The sequence below is a fragment of the Heterocephalus glaber genome, unplaced genomic scaffold (genome assembly GCF_053883595.1).
Source record: "Heterocephalus glaber isolate CG9 unplaced genomic scaffold, H.glaber_assembly_v1.0 deba00001724, whole genome shotgun sequence".
Classification (NCBI taxonomy): domain Eukaryota; kingdom Metazoa; phylum Chordata; class Mammalia; order Rodentia; family Bathyergidae; genus Heterocephalus; species Heterocephalus glaber.
Window position 1 is genome coordinate 5063156 of NW_028258435.1, and position 18052 is coordinate 5081207.

General features: G+C 39.1%; 1 long non-coding RNA gene across 1 annotated transcript in view; it reads left to right on the forward strand.

Moving 5' to 3' along the window:
* The window catches only part of LOC147821637 (uncharacterized), a 32881-nt gene that overhangs the window by 1203 nt on the left and 13626 nt on the right, over window positions 1–18052 (forward strand). The window lies entirely within an intron of this gene.

Genomic DNA, 18052 nt, shown 5'->3' on the forward strand with positions numbered 1-18052 from the left:
GTAAAGAAGATAAAACAGTTTTTCTTTTATATTTTCTTTAATGAGTAGATTTATCTAGAATAAAGACTCATGTATAAAGATAGCAATTCTGTCTGCAAGGTCCCTGGCAGAAGGGCTTCAAAAAATTGGCAGGAAACAGAAAGGACAGAAGCACTGGTGGACAAGCATCATGTGGGAGGGGAAGGACTCTGGCTCAGGGACCATGAGGAGGAGACTGGCAGACTATTGTTGCTTACCCAACACATGCCCCATTTCATTCAAATATTCAGCAAGGAGACTTTGATATTACGAAAGGTAGTTATGGCTCTGGTCCAGGGAGACATGAGCTGCGATCTCATCCTTTCTCATGAGATGTAATGGGGACGTTACTCACTCCCCAACACCACCTGAGGGGAATTTAGCTTGGGGTGGGGGATTCTGTTCCTTGTAAAAAGCTGGATGTATATAAAGGGAAAGGACATTTCTTGCCTGGCTGTCGCTGGTCCAATAACTCTCCCAGTGACCCTGCCATTTCTGGCATTTGAATATTGTGAAGCTTGTGGCGGTGGCAACTGTGTTGTAGCCATGACAGGCTTAATCCTAGGATGAAAAGTTAACAAATCATGGATGGTAAAGCAGAGGAATACAAAGACCCATGTCTTGATGCTCTAAATGGAAGACACTCAAAAAAATCCACCAACAGACTCCTAGAGTTAATAGCCAAATTCAGTAATGTAGCAGGATACAAAATCAACACATAAAAATCCATAGCATTCCTGTACACCAATGATTAACCCATGAGAAAGAAATTAGGGAAAAAATACCATTCACAATGGCACCAAGAAAAATGAAGTACTCAGGAATTAGCCCAACTGAAGAAGTGAAAGATCTTTACAATGAACACTACAGCACTCTGAAAAAGTAAATCAAAGAGGATGCTAGAAAATGGAAAGATATCCCCTATTCCAGAATAGGCAGAATGAATATAGTCAAAATGGTCATACTTCCAAAATTGATATACAAACTTAATGCAGTGCCAATCAATCCCAAAGGCATTCTTCACAGAACTGAAGAGAACAATCCTAAATTTTATATGGAAACAGAAGAGACCCAGACTAGCAAAAGCAATCCTGGATAACAAGATCAAAGCAAGAGATATCAAAATCCTAGATGGGACGTTTATTACAAAGCTACAGTGTTAAAAACAGCATGGTACTGACATAAAAACAGACACAAGGATCACTGGAACAAAATAAGGGATGCAAAAACAAACTCAGATACACTCAACTATTTGATCTGTGACAAAGAAGCCAAAAACATACACTGAAAGAAAGATATTCTCTTTAATAAATGGTGCTGGTGAAACTGGCTATTTACATGTAGAACATTGAACTCAGACCCATATATCTATCTCACCATGTACTAAACTAAAAATAAAATAGATCAAAGAACTAAATTTTAAAACAAACCTGCTGGAACATAAAATACATAAAACTCTTGAAGTCATAATGTAGGCAAGGACTTTCTGAACAGAAGTCTGGTTACACAGGAAATAGTACCAAGAAGTGACAAATGGGATCATATCAAATTAAGATGCTTCTGCACAGCAAAAGAAACAACCAACAGTGAAAATACAACATAGAGAATGGGAACATATTTTTGCCAGCTATTCCTCAGACAAAGGACTAATATCCAGAATATATAAAAAACTCAAAACAGGGCTGAGGATTTAGCTCAGTAGTTCTGCCACCTGCCTTGCAAGCGCAAGGTCCCAAGTTCTATCCCTGGTACCAAAAAAAACCAAAACCAAACCAAACCAAAACAAAACAAAACTCAAAACAATTAGAGCCCACAAAATAAAAGACTCAATCCAAAAATGGGCATGTGAGGGCCGGGGATTTAGCTCAGTGGTTTCGCCGCCTGCTGCGCAAGCCAAGGACCCGAGTTTGATCCCCCATACCAAAAAAAAAAAAAAGAAAAAGAAAAATGCAAATTAAAATCACACTGAGATTCTATCTTATCCCAGAAAGAATGGCAATCATCAAGAAATTAAAGAATAATAAATGCTGGCAAGGTTGCAAGGGAAAAGGAACCCTTCTACAATGGTGATGGGAATGTAAACTAGTACAACCACTGTGGAAATCTGTATGGATTTCCCTAAAAAAACTAAAAATAGACCTTCTATTTAATCCAGCTATTCCTCTTCTAGGTATCTTCCCAAAAGAGTTAAAGACATTATATTTCAGTGATACCTGCATACCTATTTTTATAGCATAATTCATAATAGCTAAATCTTGAAAGTGGCCTACACGTCCATCAACAAATGAATGGAGGGCCTGGGGATTTAGCTATTGGTAGGACAGTTTTTGATACCATTTACCACTTCTTCCTAAAACACTCTCTTCTTGCCTTCCAAGATACCATGTAGGCCAGGAGCAATGACACACACCTGAAATCCTAGCACTTAGTAGGCTGAGGCAGGACGATCACCACAAGTTAGAGACTAGCCTGGGCTACACAGTGAATTCAAGGCCAGCCTGAACTGCATGGTGAGGCCCTGTCTCTAAAAACAAACAAACAAACAACGAAAATATACATCTTCCTGGGTTTCTTTTTGTTTCTCCTTGTTCCTTTACAGTGGCCTACTTGACCGGTCTCTATTGCCCGGTCTCTATTGCCCGGTCAGGTGATGTCATCCTCATTCACTCCCTATGACTTTGATTACTGCTTATGCAAGCTCCCACATTTGTACTTCCAAATTCCTGGGCTCCAGACTCATACAATATCTCAACTTGGAGTGTCTCAGGAATCTCCAAGTTAAAAATGCAATAGATTTTAAAAATTAACATCTATTAATTGTACAAACCAGTGGTTTCACTGTGACATTTCCATACATGCTGATATTGTGCATTGATGACATTCACATTTCCTTCTACCCTTGCTCAACCTCCCTCTTTCCTCCCTCTTCCCACTCCTCCCTTACCAGTCCCTGATAGTCCTTCTACTTTGGGGTCTGTTGGGAGCAATGCTACATAATTCTAGGGATAAATCATTTGGTTAGCCTAGTTCTCTTGCCTACAGCCAAGCTACGGAATAACTCCAGTTTGGCCTCCGGTCACAACTGAGACTTCAGTGATCCAGTGATGCTGTGATTCTCCAGGACAAGAAACATCCTGGGAGAACAAACATCTGCTCAGTTCCTCATTGTTCTTGGACTGATTAACATCTTGTTTGCTGGAGATGTACTGAACTCTCTGCAAGCCTTCTGTTACACCTTGTTTATCCCAATGTGAACTATTGAACTCTCTGCAAGTCATTTGTCACATTTGCTTCTCCCGATGTACTGAACTCTCTGCAAGTCATTTGTTACATTTGTTTCTCCCGATGTACTGAATAAAAGGTGTGGTAAGCTGGGGGCTTTGTTTTTGCTGCCCAGAGCAGCACTGATCAGACCTAGAGCTCAGCTTCTTCTCGGTCTCATTTTTCTACCTTTCCTGTAATTCGCCGTGTGCTGCCGTGGCTCGCAGGAGACCAGGACTCACTGCAGAGGTTCTGGTAACGTCCCCTTCCCCCGTCCCCTACAGGAGTCATCTTTTTTTAAAAAAATTTCCACCTGTGAGAAAAAACACAGTCCTTGTCTTTCATGTCTGACTTGTTTCTTTTAGCAAAATGATCTTCAGGTCCATACATTTTCATGCAAATGACAGGATAATGGGACTTCATTCTTCTTTATGGCCAGTAATCTCTACAGCTGGTAATTTTATATATATATAATTTTAGATATAATTTTATATATAAATAAAATATTAGAAGCAGGCAATTTCCTAATTTATAAATTTTGAATCCACTAGAGGGGTAGTATCTAGGCTGATTCCATATGTTGGTTACTGTGAATAGTCCTGCATCAAATACTAGCATGCAGGTGCCTCTTCTGTATGCTGACTTCATTTCCTTCGGATGGATACCCAGGAGTTCTATAGCTGGGTCATAATAGTTCTATTTTTTAGTTTTTTGAGGAATGTCCCATACTGGTTTCCATAGTGGCTATACTAATTTACATTCCCACAAATAGTACATAAGAGCGAAGTTGAGCAGGTTTAAAAACATTGATTCCCCTGCTCTTCCCCCAACTTCACTGTCTCAGCAATCATGTCACTGCTTTCAGAGCTACTTAGTTCGGTAAGAAACCGGAAGGTCATTCCTGATTGCTCTCTTGATTTCCCTTCTCACTCTGAAGCAAATTCCATTGTTTATCTTTTCAAAATATATCTTACACACACACACACACACACACACACACACACACACACGCACCCTCTCCTCTCCATCTCGTCTGCAAACCTCAGTAGAGGTTATCATCGCTTAGCCAGCCCCACATCACTACAGAAACTCCCAACCCGATCGCCTTGTTTATGCTCCCACATCTCTCCAATCTCTTGTCTATGTGGTAGACTTTTTTTGCAATGTAAAATTTAATCAGGTTATTCTTCTGCTTAAAGCCCTTCATTGGATTCCCATAATTTATACAATAAATTCCAAATTAGTCATCATAATCTAGATGATTCTGCATATTTGGTCCTTGCCCTCTTCTTCAGTCTCATTCTTGGCAGTCTTCCTGCCCCTGTCCTTACCATAGTAGCCCCCTCTCTGTTCTTCAAATCACTAAACAGCTTGGTGTTCCTCCCACCCCCTTAGGCTAGCAAGCTCCTTTTCATTCTAAGGGACTTACTGTACGGCACTCTTCAGAGAGGACTTCCCGAGCCTCTGTCAAAGTATTCTGTGTGACTCTGCCCTAACTGGTTTCTTCATAGCATTTATTACACTTTTAATTGCATATGTACTCATTTTTTAGCAGTTGTACCTTACCTATTGGACCCTAAGATCCAGGGGAGTGGAGACCATGCTACTTATTTATCATCTTAGCCTCAGTCCCTACACAATGCTTCCCATATAACTGGATCTCTAAAAAGGTTTGTTGAATAATAGGTTAGTCAGTTTTCTGGTGTTTAATTTTTATTGATATTTTAACATTTTCCTGTTTATTTATAAAAACTTCAAGCACCTTTTAAATATTATATGAATGCTTTTCCTTTTGTCTTTTACTCCGGTCTTTCTGTGGTGTTTTTGGCCCATAGATGTTTTGGCTTTTATGTACTCAATTCTATCTTTTTTTCTTCTAAGGTTCAGAATACCAGGCTTCAGCTAGAATTACTCATTCTGAACTCATAAATATTCACTCATTTTCTTTTATCCCATATGTTAATATTTTTATTTACTTACATTATAATCATAAATTTATATTGAATTTTATTTTGTTATAGGATATGATGTAAAACAACTTATCTCAACACTATTTATCCAATATTTCTTTCATTTATGGCTTATTTGAAATGCCACATGTAATACATACTACATGCTTATAAGTATTTGATTGTATTCTAGAAATCATGAGAATGTCCCTTTTACTTGTCTTTTTATTCCTGAATTAGTACCACACTGTTTTATTCCCTGATAAGGCCAGTATCCATTGGCTATATCCAAGGTTTCAAAATTTTTTTTAACTATTCGAGTTCACATATTTTCCCTCCAGATAAACTTGAAAGAAAAAATGTCCCAGTAGAATTTGAACTGAAATTCCATTTGATTTACAGTTTAATTTGGGGAAATTGAAATCTTCACATTATTAAGTCTTCCCTGCCAGGAACATAGTCCACCTCTTAATTTAATTCTTTTAAATTTATGATTCTCAATAATAACTCTGTGATTTTTACATATAGACCTCAGTCCTTTATAGGTTAACAAGGTAGGTACTACCAGGCTCTGATTCACCAAATGCCCTCCATGTTCCCATCTACTTGCCAGGGGCAGCTTATGGTGCATGCCTACACCTCTATGAGGGATCTATTCTGGCTATAGGAGCACACTCAGCCTGTTAGCAAGGCAAAATGAAAATCTGGAATGTACATCCCTGTCTTAGTCATTTTCTCCTAAGTGGGATAAAATACCCAACACCCACAAGGAGAGGTTTATTTTAGCTCACAGTTTGTAGAGGTTTCAGTCCATAGTTGGCTGGCTCCAAGGCAGGGAGGTCTGGCAGAGGAGAAGCAGTTTATAGCATGCAGGCAAGAGCCAGCCTTCCTTCTTCTTTCTCTTTTTATCCCATCCAGGCTACAGGCCTATTGGTTGGTGCCACCCACACCCAAGGTGTCTTCCATCTTCAGTAAGTCCATTATTCGTGTGCAGAACTATGCTAAACCAATCAGTGGACTAATCCAACATCACACACGTATGATCCAGTCACTCTCCAAACCCCACCTATGAGTGATTGAGGCCTTGAGGGCACATCTATGGTAGATAGAAGCCATAACAGTCCCCACTGATAGCAATGCGTTAAGTGTATGAGATGTTTCATTTTAGGTGTCAGTATGACTGGGACATGGGGTGCCCAGATTAAAGAATATTCTAAGTGTGTCTGTGAGGGTATTCCCAGATGAAATTAGGGTTTGAATCAGTGGATTGAGTAAAGCAGATTGCTTCCCCAGTGTGGGTGGGCATCATCCAATCTGCTGAGAAAGGGGAAAAAGAAAAGGTCAAGAAAGGGGACATTTACTCTCTGTCAAACTTTTTGGTCTAGGACATAAACCTTCTCCTGCCCTTGTTTGGGACTTACACCAGCAGCCCTCTGGTTCTGAGATCTGCACCACCAGCTTTCATGGGTCTCCAGATTGCAGACAATAGATAATGAGATGCCTCGGCCTCCATAACTACAGGAGCCAATTCTTTATAATAAATCACGTGATGTTTGTGTGTGCCTGTGTCCTACACTTTCTATTTCCATAGACAACCCCATCTAATACAGTGGGTAAACACCCAGCTTCCTTTGCCTTCAGTTGGAATGATTCTGATGTCTTCTAACAGTGTGTCCCAGAAGGCTCCTATGGAGTGGCAGTCTGCTTGCCCCCAGGAGGACTGGCTTGATAATGCGTACTCTGTTGATTTCCTTTCCTTCTTCATCTCCCATGCTCATTCTCAGACTGTGATACCCCAGATCATTCTTTTTTTTTTTCCCATTAAGTTTATTGGTACATTTTAGGTATAAAATCAGTTACATACAGCATTGGGATCTTGTACCTTTACGTGAGTATCTTGATTCTTATTTTTTTCCCCTTCCCCTGCCCTCCCTTCACCCCCTCCACCCTTCACTATTTGCAAAGACTTTGTTTCCATTTTTTTCCTTTTCTCATATTTTTTCCCTTTTTTCCTTTCCCCTACCCCTCCCACTTCCCCTGCACCTTTAGACCTTTTCTTCCTGTTACACAGTATCAATTATACATTTTAAAAATTACAATATCAAGAGCTAGGAGACATTACCACAGATTTTACAGAATTTAAAAGGATATAGAAAGCATATTTCAAAAATCTGTTTTGAAATAAATTTGACAACTTCTAAGAAGTACCTTGGAAGACAAATTAATGAAACTAACTCTGGAGGAAATATAAAATTTGAATAGCACCTATTAAAGAAAGTATATTCCTAGCTTGAAAACCTACCTATATGACAACAGCAGGCTCGTATACATTTTAACTGATAAATTATATCAAACAATTAAAGCAGAAAAAAGAAGGAACACTTCTCCCCTCATTTTAGGAACTCAACATTGTGCTAATCCTAAAACTGGATAAAGATAATAGAAGAAAAAAGTACGAACATAGATAGAAATTTGTTTAACAAAACAAACTATTAGAAGTCAGATCTGGCAGGATGTAGAAAGTGGTTTTGTTATAGGGATGGCAGTGTTGGTTCAGCATTGGAAGATCCACCCCCAAAAGTCATCATTTTAACAGAGGAAAGGAAAAAGCCATATGACCCTGTCACTAGTTGGAGAAAAAGTATTGGACTAAATTCTACAGCTGTTCATGGTAAAAGCTATCAGGAGACTAGAAGTAGAACAGAACCTTCTCAACAGATTAAAGACATGTACTCCATACTTCCAGTGAGAACGCCTTATATGAATGGAGAAGATACAATGCTTTCCTTTGGGTGGGGAACAAGGGCAGATATGCTTACTCTTTATCTGTCCATTAAACTTTGAAACCTAGGCCCAAACCAAAATAGTCTGGCAATAAAATGATACAATTAGGATAGGATTGGCAAGGTAGAAGCAAAATCTTTATATGTAGATGAAATGATCATCTACAGAGAAAATACTAAGAAATCTCTAAGAGGCACTAGAACTTGTATTTGAATTTAGCAGGATTAGAAAACACAAGGTACATATAAAAATTCAGGTCTGTGTATACTTGCTATAAATGAAGAATTGGATACTGAAATTTAAAAGTTATGTAGGAGTACAAAGGACCTAGAAAAGTTAAAAAAAAAACAAAACAGTGTTGGAAGACGTTTAGTACCTAATTGTAAGACTTCTTCTAAAGCTACAGTAATCAAGGCAGTGTTGGTATAAGGAAAGACATAGAGATCATTGGAATAAAACAGAGAATCTAGAAATGGAACCACACATATATGGTCCACTGAGTTTTGAAAGATTATTTAACATTAGCATTTTATAGAATATAAACTCAATTCAGGAGTCAAGGAAGAGATAGTGTTTTCAGCAAACGGCACTAGAACACCTGGTATCCATATATAAAAAATTAACCTCAACCCTTTATTTCCATACATAAAAATAACTTGAAGGGATCTATGAACCTAAATATGAAAGCCTAAGAGTGTAAAACTTTATGAAGCAATTATAAGGGAAAATGTTTATGAATTCAGGGTAGGCAAGAACTACCTAGGATACAAAAGACATGATGTATAAAACAAAAAAATTGATAAATGAGATTCCATCAAAATTTAGAACTTTAAATGACATCATTAAAAGGAAAAGTAGTCCTAAAACAGACCATATTTACAATACATATAACCTATGACCAGAATATATAAAGAATTCTTAGAGCTCATTAATAGACAACCCAATTAAAAAGTAGACATAAGAAGATGACAAATAGCCAGTACAGCACAAGGAAAGGTGTGCAACTCTAGAATCAGAAAAATACTAATCAGTACAATAACAAGATTAAATTATACACTCATTAGGGAGATGAAGTTAAAAGTTTTAAAAGCCTTGTCATGACCTTTTCTTTTTGTTGGATTCTCCCCCTTTGCATTTAATTTGTCACGCCCAGTGGATTCATTCTGCTGGGTTTCCTGGGGTTGTGATCCTCATTGTCTTTTCCTAGGGTATTGTCTAAAATCTTTTGGAGTGCCAGTTTGATATTCATGAAGTTCCTGAGGTCCTCTTTACCATGAAAGTATCTTATTTCTCCCTCAATTTTGAAAGATAGTTTTGCAGGGTACATCAATCTGGGTTGGAAGCTGTTTTCCTTTAGGGTTTGAAATACATCACTCCAAGCTCTTCTTGCCTTGAGTGTTTGCATTGAGAAGTCTGCTGTGATTCTGATGGGCTTTCCTTTGTATGTGATTTGTTTCTTTTCTCTCACTGCTTGCAGAATTCTGTTCTTCTGTTGGATTTCTGGACTCCTAACTATTATATTCCTATGTGTAGATTTTTTTTTGATCAAGGCTAGCTGGAGTCCTATATGCCTCACTTATCTGTATGTCAAGTTCTTTTTCCCTCCTTGGGAAATTTTCTGCCATCACTTCTGTGAAGAGTTTTTTTATGTCATCTGCACGCTCTCCTCTTTCTTCATCGACTCCGATCAGTCTTATGTTACTCTTCTTTGCATCGTCTAGCAGCTGCTGGATTGATTTCTCATGTTCCTTTACAATTTTAAAGCAATTTTTCTTTTCCTGGTCACTAATTGCAATCTTTTCTTCTATATCTGAAATTCTGTCCTCACATTGGTTCATTCTGCTGTGCAGACTTTTGATGGAGTTTTTAATCTCCTGGAGATCTGTTTGCATCTGTTTTATGGATTCCATTTGTTTCCTATGTTGGGATTCCATCATGTTTCTCAGATCCTCTATTTTTTTTATCTGTGTTCTCTCTAGATTTATTAATCATGTTTTGCACCATGAGCACAATCTTTGCTGTTGTCTGAGTAATTATTTCTGATTTCATTTTTCCTAGACCCTCTTTTGTTGCCAGTTCAGACGGTCCAGGTGGTTGAGTATCAGATTGTTCCATCTCGTTTCCCTTTGGGGTTGCTGTAGGTGATCCAGAAGTCTGTTTTTGAGGCTTGTTTACGTGTGTTCTCATTTCCACGGGGCGGGTTGCTTCTGGCACCTGCGCGGCTCACCTTCTCTGCCCTAGGAGCTTGGGATGGTGGTGAGGGAGCTTCCTTCTGGGTTCTAGTACCCCAGATCATTCTTTTATTTTTTTTTTGCTTTTTGTTTTTTGTTTTTGGTACCAGGGATCGAACTTGGGTCCTTGTTCTTGCGCAGCAGGTGGCAAAACCACTGAGCTAAATCCCCGGCCCCAGATCATTCTTGAGTAGACAACTCTAATACTCGTCTTCATCTCAGGGTCACTTTGTAGCAGAACTCAAACTAAGACACACCCTATATGTATTTTTGGTTCTATTATAAATAGGGTTTTTAAAAAATATGACTTATAACCAAATCTACAAGAAAGCTTTTGATTCTTTTGTGTATGGCAGAGAATTATGGGCATACAACATCATATTCAAATACAATTTTTTGACATGTAAACATTATAACCATTAAAATGTTTTACATGTATGCTTGTGCTTCAAGTTACAGCATATTTTATACAGATAGAGCATCTAGAGTTGTGTATACAGTACCCATATATGCTGTATTTCAAAGGCAATTGGAAGAATTTTCAAGAGTGACTTTGATTATGTACAATATTAACTTCACTTCTTGTTTTTAGAAACTAACCTTGATGTCTTTGGCACCAATACTGCATTAATTTATTAGTTTTAATAGTATTTCAATACTCTTAGTCTTTCCAGGCAGAGAATTATACCATAGGAAATAAGAATTTTCTTTTCTTTTCATTATTTATACATATTGTTTCTTCTTTTGGTCTTATTGAATTTACTAGAAGTTTCAGAACAATGTTAAATACTGGAGGTAAAATGAATGTCCTTGCCTAATTTAAGGCTATAGAGAGATAGAATGTTTCTCTTTTAACTGGAAGAGAGGGAAAGAGGAAGAGTTTGGGGAACACGTATAACTTCTCCAAAGGCAATTTATTAAAAAATGATGTTATGTGCAAGAGGGAATAAATTTAAGTTTTTTTCCTGGTATGAAATAGTTTCTGATTTTGATTTAGTTTTTGTTTTGAGATAGAGTCTCATGATATAATCCAGGCTGGCCTTGAGCTAACTCCATAGCCCAAACTGACATTGAAATATTGACAGTCCTCCTGCTTCAGCCTCCCAAGTGCTGGTATTACAGGTCTGTGCCACCCTATTCAGTTTGCTTTCTGATGTTTAAAAAAAACATTCTTAGTAAACTTGATCCTCCTGACTTAAAATAAGTTTAATTTCTATAAGGTCATCAACAGTTGAAGTCTATCTGAGATCTTCTCTGGCTGCTTTATTTTCATTACTCTTTTGAGTGAGTGGCTCATATGACAAAGCACTGTTTCTTCCAATTGGTCTAGGACATTCAAAGTTTAGGGCATTTAATTTGTAAGCTAGAAAAATTAAACCCATAATATGTAACAGGAATCTGGAGTTCCACAGTCACACTGTGGATATTTGTGTGCCAAATTCATACGTCCCAGGTAATTATTTCTGTTCTTATTACTAGTTCTGACAGACCCAAATATATTACATTTTCATATACATAAATTTCACAGAATATGTCTATGTGTGTTTCATCTTGGACTCAGTAAGATGTTTCAGTACCTGTCTGATGCATGTCTTCTCATATTCAAGGTGGCCACATACATTTTTTCACGTGCACAAAATTATGTACATTGAAGACACAATTTCATCATTTTTGTAGCTGCAAAAGACTGGAAACGTCTTAAGTGTCTACCAATAAGTTAGCTAAATAAATTGAGATACTTCCAATGGCTTCTGCCTTAAAATAGGTTTAATTTCTTTGGGCCCAGTAGAAACTGTTAGTTTCCCTGTCATCTTCCACTTTAGTACAGCTTAGAACCTGCATTTACTAGTCTGGAGGAAAATAAGGAGAAGGAAAAGAGTAAGGTGCACTGAACAATTTTCAAAGTATATCCATGAGGACAAAAGCGTTAACATTCCGAGGGTTAAAAATTACACCTAGGATTGCTCCAGGAAGAAGTTTTGCCCTGCTATACTAACAACAGATGGACACAAACATAAAATCCCTGGCATCTGACATGTATCTTGGCAAAAACGTCTCTTGCTCTCTTAGTACCTTTTTTTTTTTTTTTTTGGTACCAGGGATGGAACTCAGGACCTTGTGCTTGTGAGGCAGGCGATGGCACCACTGAGCTAAATCCCCGGCCCCTATTTTAGTATCTTGCTTGATAAGGACTGCTAGGATACAGCAAACAAAAAACAAAACACCAAGTTAGGAAAGCAATGCCCAAAATGAAATTTAGAGGAGGATATCTGGCATTACTTCCATATTTTAAATGTATCTTAAATTTTTATATTTTATATCCATGTGAAATGTAAATTGTATTTTGTGTCTATGTGAATGTGTCTGTTGTTTCCAGAGCACTGCTTAGTTTTATTATCACCCAATGTTAAGTACAGGAAAGATATTCACCCAAGCCATTTCCTCTTCTTCCCATGAAGCATCTAGACTACATTTCCCGTCTCCCTAGCTTATAGGTGTGTTCAGGTGACTAGTTTGGGTCAATAGAATGATGTGTATAGAGATGAAGCGTGTCACTTTTAAGCCTGAGCCCTAAAGCTTCCTATGCAATTCTCTGTCTTCCCTTGTTTCCCAGTTGTGTGAACAGAATCCAGTGAAATCTTGGTTGAAGGGAGCCTGGGGTCCTGAATCACTTTGTGAACAGCTGCCCATCAAAACCCAACTGAACTGTGTGTGACTTGAAAGAGAAGTAAATCTTGTTAGGTAAAGCTGTTGAGATTTGGGGATTGTTTGTTAGAGCAGTTGGTACTTTATTACTAATGCACTCAGGTCCATATCTCTCTGATCCAGTATTTGATTTCTCAATAAGCAGTACTTGGCTCATTCTGGAGGGTCTAACTCTGATCGTATGGCTCTGACCCTGGGGTGCTGCAGGTTCACTCCAGGTGCCCACTCTTGAAGGTTGGGAGCTATTCCCAGAAAAGGGGGGTCATTGTGTTCAGGGCAGCCATTAAAAGAGGGTCTCCTACATGAAGAAAGATACTAAACAGGAAGACGCTATCAGGATAGGACAAAGGGGAAAATTTCCATCATTCTTCCCATTCCTCACAAGCGTCATATCCCTATAGGACCTGTCATCAGTCCTTCACTCTTGGAGACAACCCTCCCTCTTGGGAAGTACAGATAGCATAAAAGTTGAAAGCATTTCTCTTGGACATTGTGTTCAAACAGACAGACATTAAGTATGTTCTCCTTGCTTGGGGAACATAAGGAGGAGAAATAGCCTGTTATCTTTTTTGCCAGGGAACAGAAACATGAGTGGCAAAGAAGACATTCCTGTTAAATGAATAGTGACATTCAGTCACGGAACGCTGAGGTTTAGGTGAATAATCACAGTGGAAATCTGACATTTTTAAAAACTTCTGGCTCAGCACCTCAGCTGTCTTCCTTTTGAGGAAAGTCCTGTTATCTGAGTTGAACGGAGGCAAGACCTTACCACTTTTCACAGAAACTAAAGAATAAAATACCCTCCTCTGCTTCTTCTGATGAATTCCTTTTCTGCTTAAAGCAGACACAATTTTTAATGGTTGTAACTAAGAATCTTGACTGGTAACAATAATTTTTTCTTCTTTCTTGACAACCTGACAGATAATATTTAAATTCTTGAAAGTGACAAAGCATGTGTTATAAGATCCACATCTCAGATGTAGATCACTAAATTAGTTAAAGGCTGAGATATCTTTTTTCCTTTAGAAACGCAAAAAAATCTGAATCATCGAGGGCATACTCTAGAAACCCTGCCACATTGTTTTTCAAAAGCACCTGAAGGGCCGGGGATTTAGCTCAGTGGTACCGTGCCTGCTTCACAAGCACAAGGTCCTGAGTTTGATCTCTGGTACCAAAAAAACCCAAAACACCTTGCGGCTCTTGAGTGTCTTTCCAGGGTGGCAATTTAGGCTCAGCTCCCTCAAAGATAATCAGGCCTAACCACTTGCCCTTGCGAGGGAGTCTGCAGGCTTCTCCTCCAGTTACTATTACCAGAGTGGGGCTTTTTAGCAGACAGGCCACAAAGGACCGTCACTGCATGAAGTGGATCCCAGAATTAGAGAAGAATGAGGGTAGGAGGTACAGCTAGTTACAATGTAAATGAAAGAAGGGAAAGGCCACCTTATGATGGAAGCGCCTTCCTGCAGGATCCCGGTGGGAGTGCTATTGACAGTAACCCTATGAGACTAGAAGTGTTTCGACAGACCCTCAAGGTTGACCCAGGTCCATTCCAGACACTTGAACTCTCCCAAATGATCATCTGTGCCTCCATTGTGGAGTTAGGCAAAGAATCAAAGAAGATCATCTTTAATCAGCACCATTGCTTTCGCCCTGTGACTGGGTTGGGAAACACCCCCCTCCCCTTAACAGGCCTAGCTTTCCCCATCCTGACCCTAACACACAGAGCAATCAGCAGAAGTCTCATATGCCTAACTCCAAAACCATGTTCATAATATTGCAGATTGGTAAGTTAATTAGATATCTTGTGCGCAGTTAGACAGGACCAGCCCTCCAGGAGCCAACACAGCAAGGAGCCAACATGGAGAACATTTGTGGCACATTCACTGGTTAGCATTATAAAAATAAGAGGCACTACTTTGTAGGGAACAGGGAAGGGGACATTACTAGGACCTCTGCAGTAAGTCCTAGTCTCCTGCAAGGCACAGCAGCACAAGGCAAATTAACTTATTATACAAGAAAGGTAGAAAAAATGAGACCTTCAGAAGAAGCTGAGTTTTGGGTCTGATCAGTGCTGCTCTAGGCAGCAAAGATGAAAGCCTCCAGCTTAGCGCACCTTTCATTCAGGACATCAGGAGAAACAAATGTAACAAATGACTTGCAGAGAATTCAGTACATCGGCATAAACACAGCGTAACAATCCAAGAACAAGGAGGAACTGAGTAGATGAAGACTTTGTTCCTCCCAGGATGTCTCCAGCTGGTGTAATCTTGCCCTGGAGCGTCACAGCATCACTGGATCATTGAGGTCTCAGTTGTGACCGGAGGCCAATTATGTCTCAAAATGCCATAGCTGGCCTGTAGGCAGGAGAGCTAGGCCTAATCAAATGGTTCTTCCTTAAAATTATGTAGCATTGCTCCCCACACTACTTCCCCTAGAGAGAGCTAGCAGTAATTGATATTCTAAATGGGAAATTCCTTGTATGTGACTTGTTTTCCCATCTGACCCCCATTTAATCATATTACCTGGGTGACTGTACTTGTAATCTTATTAGTTGGTCATGGTTTTGTCCCACCTCATGCCCACCTTGTAAATTTCCATTGGATCTTATAGTTTTGTCCCACTTTGTACCCACCTCACCACATGGCTTTGCTGTATAAAACATCTTTGAAAAGTGGGGTGAGCGGGCAACCCACTTTCCGGTCCCCCTTCTGTCTCTCTTAGGCAGAAGCTTTCTTTCTCCCAATAAATTCTTCCTACTCTTAACCTCTGTTGTTCCTAGAATTCATTCTTCAATTTTCGAGAACATGAACTCGTGTTTTGGCTATCTAGTAGGTTTGGGAGTTACATCTCTTCCCCTATATCAATAACACTCCGGTCTGGTCCGCCCACTCACCACCTTTATGAGAGAGAAGGGAGCTGTAGAGACACCCCTCCCAGGGGTGGCCTGCCAGCAGGAGCACCTGTCTAGTGTGGACAGCACTTACAAGATAAAGCGGTAAGAAAGTGGAGCCAGAATCCCAGCTTTAGAAGCAGGTGTAACACTACCTACTACCTTTCCTGAGCTCAGGCATGGCTACTTTATGGCATGTCCTCACATGAGTTTTCACAGCATCATCTCCTGCTGACTCTGAGCAAGCTTGGCCCAATTGGCTATTCTCTGAAGGTCATGCATTTAAAACTATACAAGTCTTTGTTTAAAGACTTTTAGTGTGTCCGCAAGAGTTAAACAGTACACCGGGTGTGTCTGGTACAGACAGGTTAGCCCTGAGGCCAGTTTCCCAGTGACATCCCACTCAGGGGACGTTTTCTGAGAATTGCTCTTACAGGTCTCAGAAAATCCCCCAAAGCTGGAAGGGTGGTTGTGGATGGATGGAGCCAAAGGCTTCATGGTCCTTGGCTACCACCCCAGAGCAATTCTCCCTCAGAAAGGAGGGAAAATAGCAGAGAAGAAGAGGAAAGGGAAAAATTAAAGTAGTAAAGGAAGAAAAAAATTTAAAATCAGTTTTTATTGTTTTCTCTAAGAACACAATAAATACCCAATGCAAAAAAGTTGAGAAAATTAAGAAAAAGAAGTTGTGGAGTAGCTACGCGGAGCTTCAGATGAAGGCGGGGCTCCAAGCCGCTCCCGGGACCTCACCTTGCCGTGGACAGGAACCGGAACACAGCTGAGGACAGTTCCTGATGTACAAGAAGAAAACAACATATATGTTTTGAATGAATGAAAGCATGAGTTCAGGAATAAATCTGAAACAGAATAGATGGGGCATATCCAGCCTGTACCATGCCATTGAAAGGAGACCTATCCATCTGCAAAGCATTATACTGAACTGCCTTTCTGGAAAGAAAGTTTGATTTGTGTTTTAAGAGATAATAAATTTCATCAATTTAAAAAAGCTGTGATACAAAGTTCAAAGGAAAGTTATTCAACAAATTCTTTTCTGTTTAATTAAGCCAGTGACCTGAGTCAGGAAAACATATTCCTTTTAGAGTTTTAAAAACAGCAAACAGCACAGTTTTTAAATAATCAGAGATTAAAAGGTTAGTCTCTCCAAATCACAGGAAGAGACTGAGAGCAGCAACTATTGAGATACTGACTCTAGCAACTATTTTCTAAGGCACAACCATAATTATAGTAGGAATTTGGACTTCTCTTGTAAGCCATAAGGAACCCTGGCTAGCTTTAGTCACAAGTTAATCTGCAACTGTGGCATCCAGAATGGCTTTTGGCCATTTGAAACCATGCTAGTCCAAACAGCTGTGTGCTGCAAGTGTAAAAGACACACTAGATTTTGAAGGCATCATATGACATAAAGAATGCAAATTATCTCATTGATAACATTTATAATGAGGGTGAATGGGGTGCAGTTGAGGAAATGTTAGTTAAAAATTTTCAGATAGGACGAATGAACTCGAAAGATATCAACATAGTGACTGTAGCTAATAACTGCATTATAGTCTTGGAAATTGCCAAGACAGATTTTGAGTGACATATATATCACTTAAATATATACATATTTAACATATACATTACTTCATATATATGTATACATGGAGTCATGCATATGTTAAGTAACTCTTTGCAACCATTCCACAGTATATACACATTTCAAAAACAACATGTTTATGGGAAAAAATATACAATTCTTATTGTCAAAGTGAATAGGTAAATACATTTAAAAACTCCTTATTTCCTTATAAAATATATATGCCCATGATAAATGCACTTAAATCAGTTAAATTACAATTTTAGCCTCCCTTCTGCTGGAAGCCTTTCACAGCCAAATGCCCTCATACCTCACTTGAACATCTATTAAAAACAAACACTGGCTTAAATGGGGGTAGAGAGGTTAGGGAATGTGGGTGATAAGAAAGAGGCTGGGTGAGGGCTGGGGATTTAGCTCAGTGGTTCCGTGCCTGCCTCGCAAGCACAAGGACCTGAGTTCGATCCCTGGTACAAAAAAAAGGCTGGCTGGTTAAGAAAGAGGCTGGGTGAGACGATCTCTTCAATAATCAGAGCCCATCCAATTAGTTAGAAAATCATTTGTTTCAGAAATTCTGGAAAAACAAAATTTCCATTTTCACAGCCTTATCTAAATAAAGATG